Raw genomic sequence first — 23920 nt, forward strand, 5'->3', positions numbered from 1 at the left:
CCAGCAGACCTTGCTGGAAACTGCGTAACTTATCTACAGAGTCTTATGTCAGCTGGTGGTTAGGCAAGTTTCTGACAGTCATTAATTGGGAAGATAGCATTCAGATACCTACTCAGCAATGACGTCAGTCACCAATGGATTTCCTCAGACATCATTAATGGCATATCCCTTCTAGCCATTCCCTTTCTGCAGTCACAGCCACTGTCAGTGCCCTTTGTCTGGCTACATTAGCAGGTGATTGCATATCAGGAGCTCTCACTGAATCCCACAAAGAACCAACATTTATCCACGATGGCCTGAGACACACATTCAGTTGTAGTCTGAGCCACTGACAAATACTAAATGCCAATGACTGCACAATACTATAGTTTGGAAAGTCATCCACCCCTGAAAATATAGTAATGTCCACACACCACACATGTTTGTGCTATTACTCATGACCTTATGGACACCGAGATTGATGTAGCCTTTGACTTTCACAAGTCAGTAAGATGTGGAGATGCATTCAATGTTGTACAATCTAAGCAGAAAGGTCTGTGATGGAACTGCCAGACTATCATTTCTATACAGAATGTGGCATTCATTACACCTATCATTGTGTACAATGGCACCCTTGCTATGTCACTGCACAGGCATATCTTACAACTGTATCATCCACAAAGGTTCCATGGTGCAGCAATACACATGGCAGAACACATGTGCTATGGAATCCGTGTTCAGACTGTACATGTGTAGTCTGTCTCATAAATACTTTGGCAGGGATGTGTATGGCTGCCTTAAAGGGAGGTGTCAGATCCCACTGTGTACCTCCCATGTATCCATGACAGGACTAACACATGTCTTACCTGTTCTACACACATACACCATCACTGTGGTATAAATAGTACTTGCTGGAGAGACAGGTATGTATCACAGACAGTGCACCCTATATGTAACAGGCCCCCATGCATGTGAAGCACACATCTGCTGTGGCACACATCATGTTCAAGTTACACAACGGGATGCAAACAAGACAATCATAGCTGTTGTCAGACAAATGTCTGAACTGGAAACAGGACATTTGTAGATGGGTCATCTCCAGCACCACAACTTGTAGATGCATTATTTCCCAAAGCCCTGGTGACACTTATCAAGGGTATCAGATCTCTTCACAAATTAGGGATGCATGAGCACTCTGAATAACACCATTTTCCTTGCTACCCTGCTATATACATATGGACCTATGGAGCCATGCACTTATAATGCTGTACCTTGTTGTAGTCATATTTTTTTCTGTGCTGATGTTCTATCCTGTACTGTGATGTCTATGGCTTTATTGTTGTTGTGTATCCATAAGTGTCGCCAACAGAATCCTGAAACAGAAACAGGTCCATGACACACCTTTCATTGTGTACATATACAGCCATTACAACATCATATGACATAAGGTACACAAAATCATGTGGCTTACTCATCACAAGTGTCATTATGCAGTATCTGTCAATAAGTACTAAAAATGGCATGGAGAAACAAGAATACATTACACAAGTACATCTTAATTTATATAGTCACCCTGTGCTTTATATAGTCACCCTGTGCATCAGACACATAGTTTCATTTCCCTGCATTGATGACAAGAATGACAGGGATGTGGCACAGGTATCATCACTTGCACAGGGTGTTGTGTGTGAGTACAAGAGGCCTAGCTTGACCCAAAAGGTTGACAGCACGTATGTGAGTCAGGAATGGAAGCAGGCAAGATGGAGCATGGAAATGCACTGTGTGTGTCTGTAGGTGACCTGCATTTGACAGTGGTGTGTGAGTGTCTGCATGTACACAGTCAAGCCCAGTTGTAGCCCTACATGTGTGTATGTTGGACAGCTTTGAATCATGCATGTTAGAGCTGAATGTTCACCATCTCTGGCCCAGAACACAGGAATTTGCTCTGCCAGGAGTTGCACTGGCACCTCATGCCCAAGGTAAGAAGCAGTACTAGTACCTGATGGTGACTGCTGTCTGCTGGGACTGTGTCCTCCACAGGAACACCCAGGACCATGAGCCCATGGCCTGCCACATCTTGGTGTGGACAGCACACTCCTCTCTGTAGCGCTGGATGTACTGCCACTACTGGAGCCTGACTGTGCATGGCCATGTTGAGTCTCAGCAGATGGGGTTGCTGACCTACTTCCAAGAGACTGACACTAAACTCCAACCACATGTTCCAGCACAGACACTGTGCATTCCAAGGCAGACACTCTCTCAGCCCACCTTCTTTCCACTGCATCAGTGAACTGATCCAGGGTATCACCAGTGTGGTGGAAACAGTCACGGATGTCAGACTGTGTTGCATCCATAACCCTGAGCATACATATGGAGTTCCTTTCAGAATGTGCCTGTGCCTCCATGATGGCTGTAATCATATGTTGAGTAAACTGTGATATCACACCTGCAACAAGTGGTGGAAGGGCAACAGGCCTCCTAAAAGCACCCCTATCAATTCCCCTATGTGGAACCTCGCCTGCTCTCTGGCTATGGCCAGTATCTACACTGACTGGAGCCATAGTTGTCACACTTTCTGTTCCATGTCCCCACCCTCTGACCATCCAAAATCTATGGTCTCTGGGGACTGGGTATTTATAGGCATACTGACTGTGTGCAGTGTCAATGAAGACAGAAGACTGATGTCAACCTCTGGGACAAATTCAGTCCCTGAAACCCCCACTGTACCTCACTGTGGCCACCATCAGCAGAGTTTGAAGGCACACTGACATCAGGTTGTGTAGGGGAGAGAGAGCAATCCCCTAAGTCATCTGTGATAAGTAAGAAAAAAGCACTGTTTAACACCTACACTATTGCACTCTGCAGTACTATACTGAAATATATGTACATCTCTATACACTGTTGGCATTATTACAAACCTGTTGAAACACAACCTCATATAGTAGGACAAGAGGACATTACTTTTCCCATAAACAGCTTTAGTTACTTGAAAATAAATGCTCTTTACACAACAATCTCATCAGCAACAATGAGGTACACTGTTGACATGTGTGAAGACTGTGCACAGTTGACACATATGACAATCTGCAATGTCCTGACAATACCGTCACATCTATCAGTGTGGTCACACCTATAAGGCATATGTATGACTGTAACATGTGTAAAGTCAGAAAATATCTTGTAGAGTTGGCAGTCATGCTGGCAGTACACCAATCCAGGTAGCAGGCCTGGGATGACACGTTAGGGACTACATTGCTGTAATCTTACATCTATAACAAAACAGTGTCCTGCTTACCAAGAGCAGGACCACGGCCTTATCCGATACCTGATGGACTTGTAAAATGTTGAGGGAGAGGTAATGTCAGTACCACCACATGTTGCACCACAACAAGGTAATACACCCATATATCTCACATTTACAGTAGCTACTGTGTTAATTGTTATATCAGTCAACATCTGAGCAGGAGAGTCAAACTGCAGTTAATCCCTTCCCCCAAATAACACAGACATGACACCCACATAAGAGTATATACACCCTGGCACACTGAATTCTACTGTATTGCAATGATGATCAAACTAAGCTTACCCTGCATGCTCCACTGCCATGGAAACTGTGGCACCCACATCCATGATGTGTGACTTGATAGATGCCTGGGAGCTGTTGTGTGTGTCTAGGTTCACCAGGAATTCCTCAGTGGCTGAGAATGGTTGTTCCACTGTAGGCCCTCCACCAGTGATGCCATTATTCCTGGCTACATCTGCTGCTCTTCTGCATGCAGCATTGATCATGTCTATTGTGCAGTGTTGAACCTGCTCATATGTCCTGCTCTGATGACCTGTGGCATTCACGTCATGGTCAAGGTCAGACAACAATGCTGCCTGCTGTTTCCTGTTTTGCCTTCCCCTGGACATTAGGAGTTCATAATGTTGCAAAAGGCCTTCAAGAATAATATTATTCTCAGCATCTGTGAAAGGTGAACAGTATCTTGGGTACATGTTTCCTGAAAGACAACAGAATGGGAACACATGTCAGGATCACATACGTGGAAGTGCACTGTATAGAGATACATTAAGAACATAACAGCTGGCAGTATCCACTGCTTAATCACACATGTCATAATCCACAGTGTACAAACATACTAAGTGTGTGGATACAAATAAGATACTAGCAATAGTCAGCTATTTCCCATGCGTGCCATGACAGATACTGCAATATGATCATACACCCAACACTGGAGTCTGTTGTATTTTGTCCCCTAGGGGCAACCCCCCCCCCCGATAATATATCAGAACAACAGTGCCAAACAAATAGCAATGTGCTATTACAAGCACTATAAAGGAACAGTCCCACAAGGCCAGCATGCCACACTGACAAAAAACATTCCACCCTTGATGTATTGTACATCCTCTGTAGGTGTAACAAATCTGGAAATCAATTACATGTCATTATCACAGTTGTAAGAAAGGCTTAATGCTATAATCTCTTTCCCTGTAAGTATATTCACACATCTGCATCCTGTTGTAAACACAAAGGTTACATACCTACTGGAGTACAAAACTCCTCTGTTGATATGTGGTGATATTTAAGTGTTTGCAAATGTGTGTTCTGTGTGCAAAAAGTCTCATACAGAATGATCACCCATAGCCAGCAAGTTTGCCTTCTAACATGCTTTTCATTAGTAGGTGATTGCCTCTTAACGAATCGGTGGTTCTGAAATGCTAATTGCAGCCAACACAGCTGATTTGCACTATCATCAGCCAATGACATGCAAACACTGTAGACAATATAAGGGATACATGTAGATTAGAAGCCCTTTCTGATATGTTGTGTTTGACATTACTGGGGTGAGGAGACTATGTCATCACAGAGGGTAGGTCTGTAGCAGCTACTTTTACATAGAGATGTGTGTGCTACAGGCTGCAGCTGCTGCTGCCAGTAATAGGCATAGGCAGTGAGTGTGAACACTTTGGTGGACAACAAGCTGTAGGAGTAACTATGACAGCTATGTCAGCCTTGCTGTAGTGGCAAAGCCAGAGTGAGGGTACCCATACCACTTCAGTTAAGGCATGTTTTTAAGATAAGTATGTTAGGCAATGGTATCATTAACAGAGTAGTAGGCAACATGTCTGTTGTGTCCTTGAGCAGCATAGGGGATAAATATAACATTATGACAACTATATGGGCAACTGTCAGGCCACATGTTACAGTCTGGTAGTCATTTCAACCATGCATGCTGTCAGTCCTTGTTAGAAGTAGGGTCTTCATATGTGTATGTTAGTTGTGCAGCTGTGCTAATCTGCACTGTGAGATTTAAAGGATTGTGTACTGCACTGTGATATTAGTGGGCCTCATTTGCATTACCTGAGTTAAAATCCTCTGTGAATGTATATTAATGTATGACATGACACCTTATGCACTTATAGTTTTGCTATAGGGATATGTGAAATGTATTCCTATCTGCAAGCCTGAAATTTAATTTGAAATCTTTTGTGTGGATAAAGAGTGCATGATTCTGTCATTACTTGCTGGCTTCACAATTATGTAATTTAAATGCTACATACCTCTGGATTTGAACTCAGGACTGTGTGTGGCAAAATGTACTGCTTGCAAGGTATTTAACAGACTGAGCTATTAAGTCGTTTTGACAATAACTGCATATGGAAGATATAAGTACAGACATACAGGCTGTGGCATACTTTTTTACAGCCATCATTATATGTATGGCTTTATATGGATGTATTTCTGCACCAGGGTCCCAGTTGAACATATATTGTCTCAGTAATGCCTTAGCAGGTGCATTTCTAAATGTTGCTGATAAAAAGGACCATTTACCTGCTATTAGAGACCTCACTTATATCCATTATTCTGAGTTTGGCCTTCTAGTGGTGTAGTCTTGTACTAGACTCCAAGGTGCCCTCCCAATTTTTCCATTACTCTTTGAGCAAGTTTGCACAAAGCAGCATGATACTCAGCTACACTTAGTCATGCTTAATGACTGTAACTTGCAATTACTATGTTTTGCTTAAACAGCCTATTTTAATTAACGGCTGTATGGTGTGGGAGGATAATGCAGTGATTTACAGGTGTGATGGTCTTGGGTTTGAAATAGGGGGCAGATGTTTATTTTATACGTGTTTATTATTTAAGATACATATATCAATATAGCTCCATTTAGGTGTGCTACAGCATCGAGCAAAAAATATATAAAGAAAAGAAAAATGGGTAGCTAGGAAAGTGGTGAAATGGGATACAAGCGGGGGGAACATAGTGAAAGGCAGGTAGGTATGTGCAGAAAGGGTGTTGGAAAGGACCATAGCTTTCCGTTTGTTGTACAGCAACAAATGTGCACTTTGACAGAATTTGTAGATGACTTTGAACTCTCAATCCCAGAGAGAGAGGGGAGAGGACAACAAAACTGTGTTGTTAAGCCAGTTGGACTAAATTCTGTTTGTCCAGTGGACACGTGTGCAAAATGAAGAACTATGTATGAGACAATATTATTTTTTAAGACAAGTGCCCATTTCTTTTAAGGTGAGAGTGGAATGTTATGGAAGGGACATAGGGACATGTGAGGGAGGTAAGTTGGGTAGGTGAGGAAGATTTTGCAGACAGGCAAGACAGACAAGACAGCAGACAGGGGTGGTGTGTGTTAGTATGAACAACTTGGATGGGGAGGGTGTTGTGGAATCTCAGTCCAATGTGCCTGCACAAGGTAGCAGTGCGACGCACATTCCCAACCATGGGATTGTCAGCACTGCTCTGTCACTGCCCTGAGAGTGGCAGTGGTAGAGGCTGGGCTCCAGGGTTAGCCTGCCCCACCAGGGTGGCCAGAATGCTCTCCATCTGATGCAGGCCTTGTCCAAACCCACGGTAGATGATCCCACACACCAAAATCAGCAGTTCATCACTGGTGACAACTCCTCCTCCACCACCCACTCCCAGAGTGGGGGCCCATCCCCGTCCCATGGGATGGTACTACCTGATGCCACAGGTAGTACAGGGACAACAGAGGGGGCACCACCAGGCTGGTTTCCAGATGTATTTGGACCTGATGCCATGGCTGGAGGAGGCAAGGTAGGCGGATCATGAGAAACTGGCCGAACTTGACGTACTGTAGTAAAGTAGTTATGACAATAACTTAAGGTTAGGAATAATCAAACTAATGTTAGTATTAACAGAATGGAACATAATATTTATTAATCCAAATACATATTAAGGTATATTGTGTGCAACACAACATTAAGTAGCATAAAAGTAAGTATATTAACAGCAAGTCAGTATGAATAAAACCATAAAGCCAATAAAACAGTTAGTTTAACAAAATATGTTAATATTAAATCATAATAATAAATAACAATAATAAATTAAAGGACATAAGGGGTTGGAAGAGAGAAAAACATAGGACCTCCATTTTAAAGTAGTTATTAGGCATTATGCAGACTAAAAGGTAAAATATGTATTGTCAGACATGTAATCATTTAGTTTCAGAGAAGGACAGTTTATTAGAAAGGAAACATAAGCACAAAATGTACAGAAAATACAGAAATACAGAATGTTTTTTTTTCTCAAGGGAAAGATACAATCTTGCCAGCTGCAGAATGTTTTTTAATGGAATGTTACAAGGCCTGAGACCAAGGTTAGGGGGAGTGAATGTGGTTTATAAAGGAAAATTACTGGACTGAAACAATATAATATATTGTGTTCAGGATAGCAGTTCAGTTAAGGTTACCCCAGTCATTCTGAAAAGTACACAAGATTTGGCCCATAAAGGAGAGACTGGCACCTGTTCAGCAGGAGTGTGGGTAATTAACAGATAAAGACTTTTGTTTCAGTCTCATTTCATTTGTCTCCTGTTAATTCCAGTACAGTACATTCTTATCAATTCTTACAATGGTGAGCCACTATGCATGGAGAAAACAGTTAAAGTAACTCCCAAAACTCCATAGAACCTTGCATCAGCAGTCAGGCTTACGTGTGTTCTACAAAAAATCTACAGAATAGCAATGTTCCGTTCAACTGCATGTGTTCTATGGACTATAAAATAGCAGCGTTTTCATTCCAGTGCAGCACTCCATGTTTCATTCAACTACATGCATTCTATAGAAAAGTATTGCAAGCAACCTCATCAGCAACACTTCTCAACTTCAACAGAAACAACTGAATTTCTCATTACAGAGCAGACCTTTCAGCAAGACAGCACTACTTCATGCAAAAAAAAAATGGATACAGCAGATGACCTCAACATACAGTAAACACAGGTGTTACCAGTGTTTACTTCAGAAAAAGCCTCAAACAACTTCAGCACACCAGCACTAAATTAACAAAATGCAGCAGTGTTACTTCAGAACATAAAAGACATTATCCAGTTAACAGCTATTTCTACAAACTTTCAAGTTTCCAGTGTCATGTCACACAGCCAAGCAGCAAAAAAAGATTTAAAAGGCTGAAGAGGAGAGAACACATTCTTCCAGAATCATAAAGTTATGTAAGATTTTATATGTACTTTTAATTAACAGCTCAAAAAAGTTTAAATTCAAGGGTGGTCTAATGGTTAAGATGTTTGCTTTACAAAATGGCAACACTCAGATCTGCTCTGAGTTACAGCACAATGGCACTAAATATACAGAACCAACTGATATTGCCAACATCCTGGCAGATAGGTTCAGTGCTAACTTTACCCCCCTCTCACCCCCTAGAGAGCCCATCTCTATACCAAAAGAATGCAAAGTTCCTGTAATCATGGCTGCACAGGTAAAAAAACACACTCTCCAAAGCCAAGAACTCAGCATCCATGGGACCTGACAACATCCCAGGCTGCGTTCTACATGCACTACAGAATGAACTGGCACCCTACCTAAGTACCATGTTCAATCATAGCCTCACCTCAGGTTTTGTGCCCACAGAATGACGCACCGCAATGGTTATCCCACTTCGCAAAGGGGAGCCACGATGGACCCCGGGAACTACCGCCCCATTAGCCTGACGAGCCTGGTCTACAAGGCCATGGAATGTATCATCATGGAACTCATAAACAAAGACATTGGTAATCTCCAAACTTTGGACACTACACAGTTCAGATTTGTAAAAGGCAGATCATGTCTCCTAAACCTGATTGAATTCTTTGAAGCAGTCACCAAAGCCATAGATGAGGGTAAAGTGGTTCACACAGCTTATCTAGATCTCGCCAAGGCTTTCTACACCATCCCCCACTCTGGAATTATAGATAAGCTCACTAAACTAGGTATAAATCCCTATGTCACAAGATGGGTTGCCAACTGGCTCATGGACAGAACCCACACTGTGAAAGTAGCGGACTCCAAATCCGACTTCAGACCAGTGACAAGTGGAGTACCACAGGGTTCAGTCCTGGGTCCTCTCCTGTTTGGTATCTACTTCTCCGAAGTACAGGCTAACACAGAAGGTCTTTGGCTAAAAAAGTTTGCAGATGACTGCAAACCAGGAGCCATAATCAAAACTCCTAACGATGTGGACATACTACAAAAGGACCTCACTGATACAGATACCTGGTGTCAAAGCCATGGCCTGAAGCTCAATGCCAAAAAGTGTATTGTCATCCCCTTTGGTAAAAACTCTGTACCTATGGACTAGCACATAGCTGGTAGTCTACTTAAAGCTGAAAATATGATAAGAGACCTTGGGACACAGGTGGCCAGTAGTCTCTCCTTTGATAATCACATCACCACAGTGGTCAGGAAATCCTTCTACATGGCTCATCTCATCACACAAGGTTTCTCATCCAGAAAAAAAGTGGTCATTGTTCCCCTGTACTCATCACTCATTAGACCCATTATAGAGTACAATGCCCCTTTTGGTATGTACCTCACAAGACATCTACAACAACTGGAAAGGCCACAGAAATACCTCACAAAGAGGATTACTGGCTTCAAACAGATGCCCTACACAGACTGTCTCAAAAAAACCCAGGTTTACTCTGTCACATATCACCTACTCAGAGGTGATCTCTGCCTAACATACAAAGCTATGTCAAACCCAGAGCTGTTGGACATGTTCCACTTAAAGAAATCACAATCCCTCTGAGCTACACGCTCTAGGGACCTAAACCTTGTCACCACAATAAACAGAACATGCTGGAGGGATAGATTCCTGTCCCAGAGACTTCCCATACTCTGGAACAGGCTATCTATCTATGTCAAACAGAGCTCCTCATTAGCACTCTTCAAGAAAAATCTTGATGATTGGATGGGAAATAGAAAATTCACCCCAGGGATCACTTCTGTGGCTCTGCTCGACAGGGGCACAGGAAAATAATTTTCTTGGGTGGCGAAAGCCAGGGTACATTTTTGGCTAGGCTTATATAGGCCCTAGGGTCAATAGCCTAGTTCCTACCTATGAACCTATGAAACATAAGGTGCACAGTTTGAGTCTCACAAGGGATAATTGCCTAGGCTTGCAAGAGCAGTTAGCCTAGTACTAACCTATAATCTGTTAAAGTCTTTTGCATATAAGCCCATCAAGTAATACTTCTACAGTTAAAGCAGCAGTAAATCTTTGGTTTAATTTTAAAAACTGGGTAAAGCAGTTGAGAAATGTTCTTTTAAAGTTAAAGGTTATTAGTTTGGGAATGTTAAATATTTCTAAATGCAAAATAATTAACTCAAAGAAGCAGGCTATAGGAAAGCATGAGTCGGCTTCTATCAATACAGTTTCAGACTTAAACGTAAATGCTTCAGCACATGTAATTCAAAATACATAATTATGTTGCAGTATTAAATATACAGATTTCAACACAGTTAACGTACATAGCATGCAGGCAATGTATTAATTTCACATTATTTCACATAGTTTCTTATTTTCAGAAGCAAGTGAAAATAATGCACTGAGGGGAAATAAGATGGGTCAGAGTGCAGATTCTGATAAAGTAAATTCCAGTATAACTGAAAAACAGACTTCAGCACAAAGTAAAATTGCTACAATTTGAGAGCAAAATAAAGAAAGAATGCATTCCATAGCTAAGCTAAGGCTAAAAGAAATGACAATATTTCATTGTTTACAGATGAATCAACTTCAGTTACACAAAGATCTTTGAGGACACAAATGCAGTTTTGTCAGGATTTAAAGAGACAAAGATTACAGCAGCTAACAGTTCAAAGTGTAACAGATCTGTACTAGGTATGGTCATGTCATTAGAGTTATATGCTTTTTTAAACTTCAGTGACAAGATTTGTGTAAATGTATAGATTTTAAAGAATTGGTTATGACAGAAACATGCAGACTAATGAGTTAAAGATAAAATAAATTCCAGTTCAGCTGACACAGCTGGTCAGTTAGAAAAAAAGGGTAACCGTGTACATCTATGTCTTGTAAGGTATATCAGAAATAACATGCAAATTAATGCATAGAATAAAGGGTTTACAGTTAAAGATTTGGAAAATAAATTTTTTGTGTTATTGTTTTGTTTAGCAGTCATTAGTTAAAGCCTTGTATTAAAGTGTTGCAATGCATAAACAATATTTTAATACAGACTGAGGGAAAAAAACATTCATGCATAAAAACAGTACATCATATTTGTCAGTAAAGCCACAGATTCAACTCTTATGTTAAGATTGAATGGATTTCATAAAGAAATGGCAGTTTACAAGCACCCCATATCAAATTACAGCCAGCTTAGCAAGCTGAATTAAAAGACAGTGGGCCAGATTCAGGAAGCCTCCGTGTAAGAGTTATAACTCTTACACGGAGGCTGCAGTTAAACTGTGTGATGTCAGCATGTCATGCATATGCATGAGGTGCATGAGGCATGGTGAATCACACTAGTAACTCTTACACGGTCCGTGTAAGAGAGTAGGGGGCGTGTCTGTAGGCTAAGCCCTGCAAGCGGACACGCCCCCGGAAGACTAGAATGGCTGAAAGTAAACAGCCACGAGAAAGGCCATGAAAATGTGAATAAACACACTACACAACACATGCCCCGATAGACCATCACTGTATAAAGTGAAGAGATGTTATAAAATAAAATTAAAACCTTTTATTTTTTTTTTAAACCCGTAAATGTTTGCTACTGTGTGAGCTCGTGCGGGTGTGCTACTAGCGCAATCACAGTCAGCAGTCAGTGGAAAAGGATATAAGAACTAAATATGCAAAGTAAGCCAAGAAATAATAGCTTAGCGGTAGAGTTGCCGGCATAAGAGTAGGCAGGCAGGGTTCGAGCCCCTACAACAACCTTTTTTTTTTTTTTGTAAATAAGCACTAAAAAGCCCCCTGACAGTATTGTACAAATGTAAATGTATTCCCTTTTGTAAAATGGAATGAAATAGAGCATATATTTTAAAGTAACATAAGAATAAAAATAGTCAGAAATGTACTGATAGCCCGTTGCCAAGCTGCAGTTAAACTGACTGAAACTGTGTGCAATTAGCTTAACATGTGTGTCAGTAGCCAATTAGGATTTATCCCAGCGCACACCGTTTGCGCGGCGCTCCCACAAGCTAACTGCCAGTGCGCATGCGTTACCTCCACGCAAATGAACGCAGACCAGGTTTAAAGTGCTTAAAAGTGCTTTTGGCATGTTTGATTGACAGGTCCTCAACTCATTCCTGTCAGGAAAATGAAAAATCAGTTGCCAGATTCGAACCCAGGATACCATGCACTAGAGTCAAGGAACTAAACCACCAAGCCATGACAGCAATACCTAGAAATGCAGAAATAGCATATATATGGGATAAAACCCAGAATGGAGCATGAGAAAGCATTTTCAGTGAAGTAGATACAATTCCAAAACGGCCAATCAGAGAAATGTGCGGGAAAAGCGGCATATATAAGCCCCATAGGCGGGAATACACAGCATAACTGATTGTAGAACAGACTTGCAGTCAGCATGAGTGGAGTAGGTGAGGGACGTTGCTTTCGAGCACAGCGTTGGGGCGTTGAGGAGTCCAGATACATGGTCTGGCTCCTTGTCCATAATCACGAGGCCCAACTCATGCAGGGCCAGGTCTCATGGGGAGTATATAGGGCAGAGGCGTGGGACCAGTTGGCTCGTGATCTGACCAGTGCTACTGGCATTCCACGCACTGGTGAGCAGGTCCGTCACCACCATGCGGACCTGAAGAGACGCAAGCAGGACCAATTGAACCGTTGGATCCAGGAGGCCCGGCAAATGCCCAATGCCCCACTACTGAGTAAGTCACATTTTACTCATGTATGTAAGGATTTCAACCAGCTGATACCATGGAGATGTGTAGTCCAATATTATTCCCTTTGTATTACAGCTGCAGGTGTCCGCTCTGCGAATCGTGAGATGCACGCCAGAAGGCTGGTGCGGCTGCGCCACCATGCAGGTTAGTAACCCCACCCAGTACTTGTAAATAAATATTATTATGTACCATGTATCAGAACAGTGCAGTGTATTGATTAAAAGTAATATAATGTGCAAGCAGGAATTGAAAGTCTGCAGGTATGGCTGCAACAAGTTCATCAGTATGCAAGTGTAACTGGAAATATAATTGATAGAATTAAACAGTGCTGTAATACAGATGTCCCATCATTAATTAAATATACTGTAACCTGCAGTAGTCTCAAGAGTACAGCTTCAGAATCTGAGGTAGTCACATGTGAGATATATCCCTGTTCAAATGCTGAATCATGACAGAAGTGAGGCTGTTGGAAAGTGTTTGAATCACCACAGGTCTAATATGTGAACAAAGCCTAGAAGTACCAACCTGAACTGTGAAGTTGCAGAATGTGTGAGAGTGACAGAAAGGCTCATGTATGAATAAATAAAGTAGTAATAACCCCTGAATATATAAGCCTCAGTGTGTTTCTACAGAACTAAATGCATGTGGGAAGTACAAATTAACATCCCAAACTGATTTCAGTGTGTCTGAATCTGGAATGTCTAGCTCAAAATCTGTATATGGTGATAACAGTAAACAATTTGCAGATAGAATGAATGATTATCTGACAGACTAAACAGCCATAGTTGTCCCCTGTCCTGTCATCAAAGTGTAGCAGGATGATGTATCTGATCAAATTCAAAATAAGTAGGATAGTGATGTATGTGTAACAGGTGTAGCATGACAGTCAAATAAAGATTATTTTGAAACATCAGCCTCAACTTAATTGTGTACCTATGAGAAATGTGAATCAATGTGTAACATATGAATGTGTCATCACTTTCTATCCCCACCCAACCCTATAATTCCATATAACAACATCCACTAAATAATGGTATGTGAACATTTCATTAATCATGGACATTTGTCCGTTTCAAACATATATGCATGTCTGTTCGTGCATGTGCCCTGTTCATACCTGCAAATCTGATGGCCTGTTGCCATTAATCAACCCTGCATGTCGTTTGACTGTGTTTTGCTGTTCAAATAATGCATGTGATATTGATATGCCCCTTGTTCAATGGTGTTCATATCTGGGTGTTTGTTTGATGGGAATACCAATGCATGCTGTTACAACTAATCTGAATGGAATAAAATGCCACTAACCCAAACTAACATAACTACTCACAAACCTAGAACGCTTGGGAAGGCAGGTCCCAGCGGACCCACCTCTCCCACCTCAGCTGGCGACTGCACCTGGCACTAGTGCCCAGGCGGACCCCCTCCGGTGGCCCTGTGCCACCTTCGGGTGGAAGCGCTGCAGGGGATGGGGCCCGTCCCCCTCTGCAAGTGTGGCGGAGGGTTCGTCCACTCACCCTCTGCGGTGTCCGGTCTGTGGTGCGTGGGAGATCCAAGACACTGTTCTTGGACCCCTCGCCAGCTTGAGGCTCGTGTGGCACAGCTAACGGCCCGGCCGTTGCCCGCCTACACAGCCCCAGCACAGCCCGTCCTGGGCTGTGAAGGAACAGTGGCAACTGCCTATGGGTGGGGATATCAGTTCCACTGTTGCCATCTGTGGGCTCGTGCATCTCGGATATCCCAACCTCCGTCCCGTCAATTGTGTAACCCCCACGTGTGTCATACACCGTCCCTGTATCGTCTTGTCTGTCTTGTCTGTTAACCTACCCAACCTACCTCCCCAGCTTTACCGACTTCCTTCACCTGTCATACCACTCTCACCTGTAAAAAAAAAGAACAGGGCACTCTTGTCCCACAAAAAATTACGCCCCATACATAGCTGTCCATGTCGCACACATGTCCGCTGGACATCTAAACTGTTAATTACAATTGGCTGTACAACAAATATTAATGTTGTCCTGACACCTCTCTCAGAGGTGGAAGGTTTCAAATGTCTCACCAAAATACATAGAAATATACAGCTGTTGCTGCAAAAGACATGGGCATCTATGGGCCTTACCTACACCCTTCCTGCAAATCCCACGCTTCTTTCCCTACTGTCTTACCCTCTTTGTGACCCCTTTTTCACCACTTTCCTGTCACCCCTTTTCTTTTCTTTCAAAGAAAATAAGCTGGTGTCTTGCTTGTGTTAGCGGAGCTCACCGCCAGTGCGCATGCGTGAGCTCCGCGCAAACGAGCGCAGACCTGGTTTAAAGTGCTTAAAAGTGCCTTTATGGCACTTTGATTGACAGGTCCTGTACTCAGTTTGAAAGTTTGCTAAGAAAAATAAATTCCCACTGTCAGTCTCGAACCCAGGACCTTGGTAACATTAGTCTGTATGACCTACCACTAAGCCATGCCTGCTTTACAAGAACACAGTGCTAAAATAAATATAACATGTAATAGTAGGAATCAGTATAAAGGCAATATAGGAGATGTACTATCCAAAGCATGTCAGGTAGAGTTGTAATGGCCAAATTACTGGATTCCCATACTAGTTCAGTGTGAACAGAAACAGCACTGCTACCTGTTAGCTTGTACATAATAATGTAAGGTAATGTACATATGTGAAGGTATGTATATCTACACATACATATATATAAATATATATTAATACATATGAAATATAATCGTAGGTCTCAGTAGCCATACACACTCACTACAGGAAAAAGTTAACATAATTGCTGCAACCTGAATCTGCAACACAGCCTGACCCCTGTGTGACCTACTTACCCTTCTAACTGCTTACAGGTGGCCTCAGCACTTTGATTGACAGGTCCTGTACTCAGTTGGAAAGTTTGCAAAGTAAAAATTCCCACTGTCAGTCTCGAAACCAGGACCTAGGTAACATTAGTCTGTTTGACCTACCACTAAGCCATGCCTGCTTTGGAAGAACACACTGCTAAAATAAATATAACATGTAATAGTAGGAATCAGTATAAAGGTAATATAGGAGATGTACTATCCAAAGCATGTTTGGTAGAGTTTTAATGGCCAAATGACTGGATTCCCATACTAGTTCAGTGTGAGCAGAAACAGCCCTGCTACCTGTTAGCTTGTACATAATAATGTAAGGTAATGTACATATGTGAAGGTATGTATATCTACACATACATATATATAAATATATATTAATACATATGAAATATAGTTGTAGGTCTCAGTAGCCATACACACTCACTACAGGAAACAGTGAAGATATATGCAGCAACCAGAATCTGCAACACAGCCTGGCTCCTGTGAGACCTACTAAGCCCTTTAACTGCTTAAAGGTGCCTCCAGCACTGTGATTGATAGGCCCTATACTCAACTCAAAAGCAGAATATGAGCATACTAGTAGGCCCTACCACAAGACCATTGTAACACTAGTCTGTATGACCTACCACTAAGCCATGACTCTCATACAGGAATATAGTGCTAAATAAGTGGAACATGTAATAGTAGGAATGAAGATAAAGGCAATATAGTATGTCTACTACCCAAAGCATGTCAGGCAGACTTTTATAGTCCCAATTACTGGATTCCCATACTAGAGTAGTGTTAACGGAAACAGCCCTGCTAATTGTTAGCTTGTACCCAATAATGTCAGCTAATGTACATATATGAAAGTATGTATATGTACACAGATATATATATATATATATATATATTTATATAGCAATACATATGACATATAGTTGTAGGTGTCAGTATGCATACACACTCACTACAGGGAACAGGCAAGATAAATGCAGCAACCTGAATCTACAACACAGCATGAAGCATGGGAGATGTACTAACCTTCACACTCACAGAACACTGTCAACAGCATACCAGCATGGTCCACGCCCTACAATCTGAAAGGGCAACGCCTATCTCACATACCCTTTTATAGCAGTGTCCTGAAATCACAGTGAGACATGCAATTAGTACACACCCAGCTGCTTGCAATTAGCAAATGCTGCCTTACAATTGGTGCAGAGGCCATCACATGGACCTATGCAGATACCTACAAAAGTATTCAGTACCCACACTCCACTCATGCAATACAGTCATTGCACAAACCTAATGAGAAAGAGAGAGAGAGAGAGAGAGAGAGAAGACAAAATATACAGACAGCCAGCAGCAAAACAGCAGCAGCAGCAGCAGCAACAGCAGCAAAATTCAAGCAGCACGAGTGACACACCAAAAGCTGCCACAAACACAGGTAATGCAAAGTAGCAGGTTAATCCTGTGTATACTGTGACACCTCCAAATGTATCATAGTTCACTATCTATAGGTATGTCCATGAGATAGGTTGTGTGTAGATAGTCATGAAATATAAACATATGTAATATTGTTGTACATGTGGGCCATAACTAACACTTCCATAGCTTAGAACACAAGGCCAGTTGTGCATATGATGCAGTAGTTCCCAGGGTCAGTAGAGGTTCCTCCTCATTGGTGTGGGACCACTGTGTATGTATGGCACTGTTCAGGTACATATCCTGTAGTATGGCCAGGGATTAATATCAGTCTGTCATGTGGTGCTATGTCCTCCAGGGGTGAATGTAGCACACATCCAGGGATACCATTTCGTAACAGTGATGATATGTGTTCTGCAATGATGAGGGTGGCTCTCACCTGGACATGTGAGAGGATAGGGAGGTTACAGTCATCTGGGATAACTAATAACACGTGTGTAGGACAATGGGGGTACCTGCACCTAAACTGTCTGCAACATTGTTGGCAATATCTGTGCATTTGGTGAATGTGAAGCATCTTAACACTGCAGACAACAGATGCCTTCCCGTCATGTGAATCTGCCCTGTGCTGCAGTAGCCTCCTACTATTGTTATACAATATGCCTGTATCTGTAGTCCACTGGACAGGATTAATAAGTGGTGTGCAGTTGTTCTGGGTTAGATAACTGTGTGCACAGTACATGCAGTATGTGGGATGTCTGTGGTAAGCATATGCAAAGGTGCTGGCGGTGTGTGTTGTGGCTTCCACTGGCCCAGTGGGCTGCATGGATAGCATCACTGTCATAACTACTGAATAACTGTGTAATAACATGCATACATAGCAAGGTAGTGTATTGTGCTTGTGGTGTTGTTCAGATATGTATATCCAGGCTGAGTAATGTGTGTCCACATCACAGGGTTGGATGGCAGCACACATCCAGTATGTATGGATGAACACCCAGAATGTGTCACACGTGTCACCTGTGCAGGCGTATCTGGCCATTACCTGTGCACCCCCACAACACACACACATGCAACATATGGCAGAAGTACTATAGCAGTACACACATGTTCATAGGTTCATACTAGGCTATCTGCCCGAGGGCATTTACAAGCCTAGCCCATCGTTTTGTGGCTTACGCCACCCCTTTAGTATGGGGAACCATACCCATTATTTTGCTGTGCCTCTGTCGAGCAGTGACACTGAGGTAATCCCTGGGGTATATCTGCGATCTCCCATCCATTGGTCAAGATTTCTCTTGAACAAGGCCAGCGAGGTGCTCTGCCTCACATATACCGTGATTTTGTTCCACAGCATAGGGAGTCTTTGGGTGATGAATCTATCCCTCCAGCATGTCCTATTAATAGCCGTGTCGAGGTTTAAGTCTCCTGCCCTTGTGGCTCTGATGGATCTAGATTTTTTTAGGTGAAGCATATTCATCAAATCTGGGTTTGACATGGCCTTGTATGTTGGGCAAAGGTCACCTCTGAGCAAGCGGTAAGCGACTGAATAGAACATACATGGACATGCTGGAGGGCAAATTCCTAACTGAGAGGCTCCCTTTACTCTGTAATGAGCTCGAACAGTTGAGAATGAACAGTTCATAGGTTCATACTAGGCTATTTGCCCTAGGGCATTGGTAAGCCTAGTAGAATGTGTTTGTCTTTTGCCACCCAATCACAAGTTATGCTGCTATGCCCTTGTCCGACTTTAGTATACTATGCCTCTGTCTAACAGTGACATAGAAGTGATACCTGGGGTACAACTATGATCTCCATCCACTCATCCAGATTCCTATGGAAGAGAGTCAATGAGGGACTCTGCCTAACCAGTAGTGTGAGCTCATTACAGAGTGAAGGGAGCCTCTTGGTTAGGAATATGCCCCTCCAGCATGTCCATGTATGTCAGTGCTGAGGTCCAGCTCTCCTGAGCATGTGGCTGTATGGGACTCTGATTGCCTGAGGTACATCACGTTCATTACTGCTAGGTAGGACATGGCTGTATATGGCATGCACAGATTGCCCCTGAACAGGCAGTATGCCACTGAGTCCAGCTGGATTCACTTTACCTGGGCAGCATATGACATCTGTGTGAGCCATTGCATCCCCTTGATGATGTACTGTTGTCCTGTACCAGTTGCTGTAGGTGTCTGGTTAGGTACATCCCAAAAGGTGCATTATGCGCAATTATAGGCCTGATGATGGATGAGTACAGAGGCACAATGACCTCCCCTGCCATACATGTGAATCAGTCATGATTAGCTGGGCTATATAACATGTCTGTCAATCCACGTTGGCCATGTGGTAGACAAATGACAGACTGCTACCATGTTTCTTCCCCAGGTCCCCAACTACGTCTACTGTACTCAATGGCCTAACACCTATGTTGTACTGTGCCACCAATGTGGAGGCGTGGGAATCTGCATTGAATACTGATACTCACCCTCCCTTGTTCAAGTGTCGTGGCCGACAAGAATGGTAACAGCTATAACGTGGTAGTACTGGTGTGCTCCTGTGAAACCTGAAACAGGTTCATGTTACTGCACAGATATCGATGTCCAGAATGCTAGGTAGGGTTTTGGGTGCGTGCATCCTTGGGTCTAGACGTCCAGTGTTGAGTAGCATCACTCTTACTTCCTCATCCTTTGTGATACAAATGGATGTGGGTTTGCCTTATGAGCCTTGCCTAATACAGGCACTATGGGTGTAGCAGGAGGCTCCGCCAAATGTCAATAGGACTGTGGTGACAGGTGCAAGCTGTCCCTAGCAAAGCATACCACCCCAAGATGGCAGGCATTGGCACACCTGTGAATGACACCAGTATGTCAGTCAATTGTTGGAAGGGATCATCGTGCCTTGATATTGTGGCATTGTTCTAGGTGAGGGTAGGATGCTACTCAAGGTCAGGGTCAAACTGTCCCGGCTACGTGCTCAGAGAGCTCTGTAATGTCTCATGTCATGTAGTCCAGGGAGGAATGTGTCAGGCCATTCACAGCAGCATGGACATTGACTGAGTCATACCTGTACCTGCCTTGGGGTTACCTGACTGTTTGTGTTATGTGGCAGGTCATAGTGCCTGACAGGCTGCACACCGTGACCCTCACCTCGTTAAGCCTGGTGAACGTGATGTGAGTGTGCCTGATGATAGAGGCACCTAGTACAGGTGTATGAGGTGTGTTGTTAACTGTTAATGGCTGTGAGTGTTCAGCACATTGGCTTTGTGTGATATGTGTTGCACATGTTCGTTTATGTGGTAGTGGTTGCCTGGATGTCTGCATAGGAGGTCTCTGCTGCATAGGCAGAGCTGTGGTCTGAGCCTACAAGTATGATCATGTGTGATCATGTGTTAGGTCCGCTGTTGTGTTAGGTCTACGTGAGACTGGAAGTGTAGTGAGTGATCCCCTTTGCCACGTGACTGGTTATGGCGGTATTGAGTAGACAGAGCCTAGCCTCCAGTCTGGTATATGGTTGCATCACTCACATGAGTTTGAATTTGTTGTTAGGAGGATGGGGTTGTCTGTGTACATGCATCTGTTCTAACATTGTCTCTGGAGTACCACACTCACCAGCTGGACTGAGGAGGGAACTGACAACTGACCTCTGGACATGCTAGAATACTATTGTGAACTCTGTAATCACTAATGATTGAAAACAAGGTCCAGTGGGGAGTGAGGGTGTACTGACATTACCTACAACTGCTGACTGATATAAAAGCGTCAGTGAGCAAATGCCAGGTAACCTAAGTGCAATGTGTCACAATGAAGTAAATGCAACAATGACAAGCAGTCACTTGCTGTCATGTGTAACATGGAAGTACGTACAGTAAGCAATGCAGATAACAGTAGTGAGTCACAGATGTGTTGCAAAGATGTGTACTATGTGGAAGTAGCATACCAGTGAAATAACAAGCTAACAGATAACAAGCATATAAACAAAGGTAGATGCAGGAGGCCTGGATGTAGTGTTTGCTACAACAAACAAGGTGTAGCAATGTCAGTAAGATACAGCTCAGATATGCAGGCACTATAAACCTGATACCAGATGTCCCCAGCTATGAATGGCAGAGTACAGCCTATTGTCACACATGAGTGCAGACCACAAACCTCGTTAATGTTAAATAACTGGCCTAAAGGCCAACTGCCCATACCAGAAGTAATACACTTGTACACTGGGCCCACAATCAGCAGTTCCCAACTTCAATGGATGAAAGATATGTGTCCTGCCACCACAGTGCTTGCCACCAACCTCCCTAATGTAAAACAACTGGTCTGAAGGCCAAGTACTTAGTACAAATGACATAGAATGATAGCTACACTGTAATCAGGTTTTAACCAATCAGTAATAAGTAGAAGTTAACACTCCCTGTATAGAATGTGTACCATGTATTGTTGAGATACTATGCTGATAACCTGTTTGTGTACCTTTCCAGATAGACATGGCACCTAAAAGAAATCCATCGTACTCTGCTGCAGAGGATGACGTGATCCACCAGAGCCTGGTGCGTGACTATGCCATCCTGTTCTCACGCACCACCCAGAATCAGCAGGAGAGGTCTGCACTGTGGCAAAGCCTTGTTAGCAGGATAAATGATGTTGGCATGCATGATAGGACATATGAGCAGGTGAGACATCACTGCAGTGATTTGATAAGAAATGTCCGCCAGCGTGCTGCAGATATCCGCAGGCAACAGGCTGCCACAGGTGGGTGGGTGGCCTCATCCCCCCCTCACCAGACAGGAGGGGCTACTGCTAAGTGTTGTGGATCCAGCCCCAGAACAACAGCAACCATCATGCATCCTGATGGAGGTTGGATCCACACAGCAGCAAGACAGCGGGGGTGCAGGTAAGATGCCATATTCATTTATTGTTATTACTTTTACATTTGTTGACCCAGATAGTCTAGCTGGATATAAGTTCATTTTCAGTAGAGGCCTGTGGAGAAAAGCTCCACACATAACGTAATAAAGGCAGACAGACAAGTTGTCAATACAGACAGCCAACATAATAGAATTGTACACCAGCCTGTTAATTAAATAAACATACATGTAAGGAAGTCAAACAGTTTAGAGTCATACACAATGTACCGTTGGTTTCAAAGCAATCCTACCTAAAGCATAATGGTTATGCAATAAGGCAAAAGCCATATACATAATAGTTAGGGCTCAGAAGGGTAGAGAAGTAGAAGGAGTATGACAGATACAATGATATGGAAGAGGCAGGAGTCAAGAAGGGAAGTGAGGAAAAGAAGGAAGACAGTCAAGAGGAGGTGGGAGGGATGGGAGAAGTAGGTCAGAGCATAGAAGGACATCAAGGTGAAAGAAACAGGGTAGAAGCTAGTTTCTATGCACAATGAGGGGTTAAAGGTGAAGAGAGCGTAGGGAGAGGGACGTTAGCCTGGACTCCAAGAAGAACAAAGCCAGTGGTTTTGGAAGTACAATTTGAGTTGACGTTTGAAGAGAGGTAAGGGTGAGATTAGAGTTAACTCCTGGTATGTACATATGACTGTTCTGTACGCTGTTACTTCATGCACGCATAAGGTGTGCATGTGGTATGTATCTGTCATCATGATATATATACAGACATGATGTGCAGCTGATGTGTATAAGGGAACTAGTGTACTACTGTACTGTATCATGTGCAAAACAAATGGCACACATGTGCCCACTGACATTACTCTCTTCACACTTCCAGGTCCCTCCCATGTAGCAATGAGGCAGGCCATACATGCTGGTGAGTCTTTTTAACAGTATCTGTAAAACAATTTATAAAACTAGGAAGAGTAGTGTAACTCTGTAGTAGACATGCTGGTGACTGTGTACACAATAACTGTAATTGACAGGTAGTAAATTGAGTAGTGTAACACGGTACTGATGTGTGTGTTTACTGTGGGGTGTGCATGTGTGCAAGTGTGCCTGTGCCCAAGTGTGCATGTGTGTTAGTGTCCATGAGTGCATGTGTCCATTTCTGAATGTGTGCATTAGTATTGAAGTGCATCTCTTTCAAATATGTATTGAGACTGTAATCTGTGTTCCATGTTTTCCTCCCGTAGGTTCTGGTGCTGCTCTGGTGACCTGCAGCAGGGAACCTGAATCTTGTGCCCCAGGTACTGATGATGATGAAATGTCTGTAATGGTGCAGGAAGGTGTGTCTGGGTCCGCCATTGGTCAGCCAATTGACAGTACACAGCTTTCAACCCCGTCAATGCGCACAGTCATCCTGCCGTTACATCCTTTATCACCATTGTCCCTAGGTGATGGACAGTCAGCAGTGGGCATAGATCAGGGTAATGTGGTACCTGTGGCACATGCATCCTCACAAGGCAGCCATGTGCAGAGGCCTCCAATGGTACCACGCAGACAGTCGCCCATGGGTTCTCGTGGGGCATCCGTGGCCGTACTGCCTCTGGCCGGCGTGCCCAAGGAGGTATGTCAACCTCCACTATGTTTAGAACTGTCATGCAGGCACAG

Source organism: Protopterus annectens, chromosome 3.part1, assembly GCF_019279795.1.
Source record: "Protopterus annectens isolate FY-2018-M chromosome 3.part1, PAN1.0, whole genome shotgun sequence".
NCBI classification, from domain to species: domain Eukaryota; kingdom Metazoa; phylum Chordata; order Ceratodontiformes; family Protopteridae; genus Protopterus; species Protopterus annectens.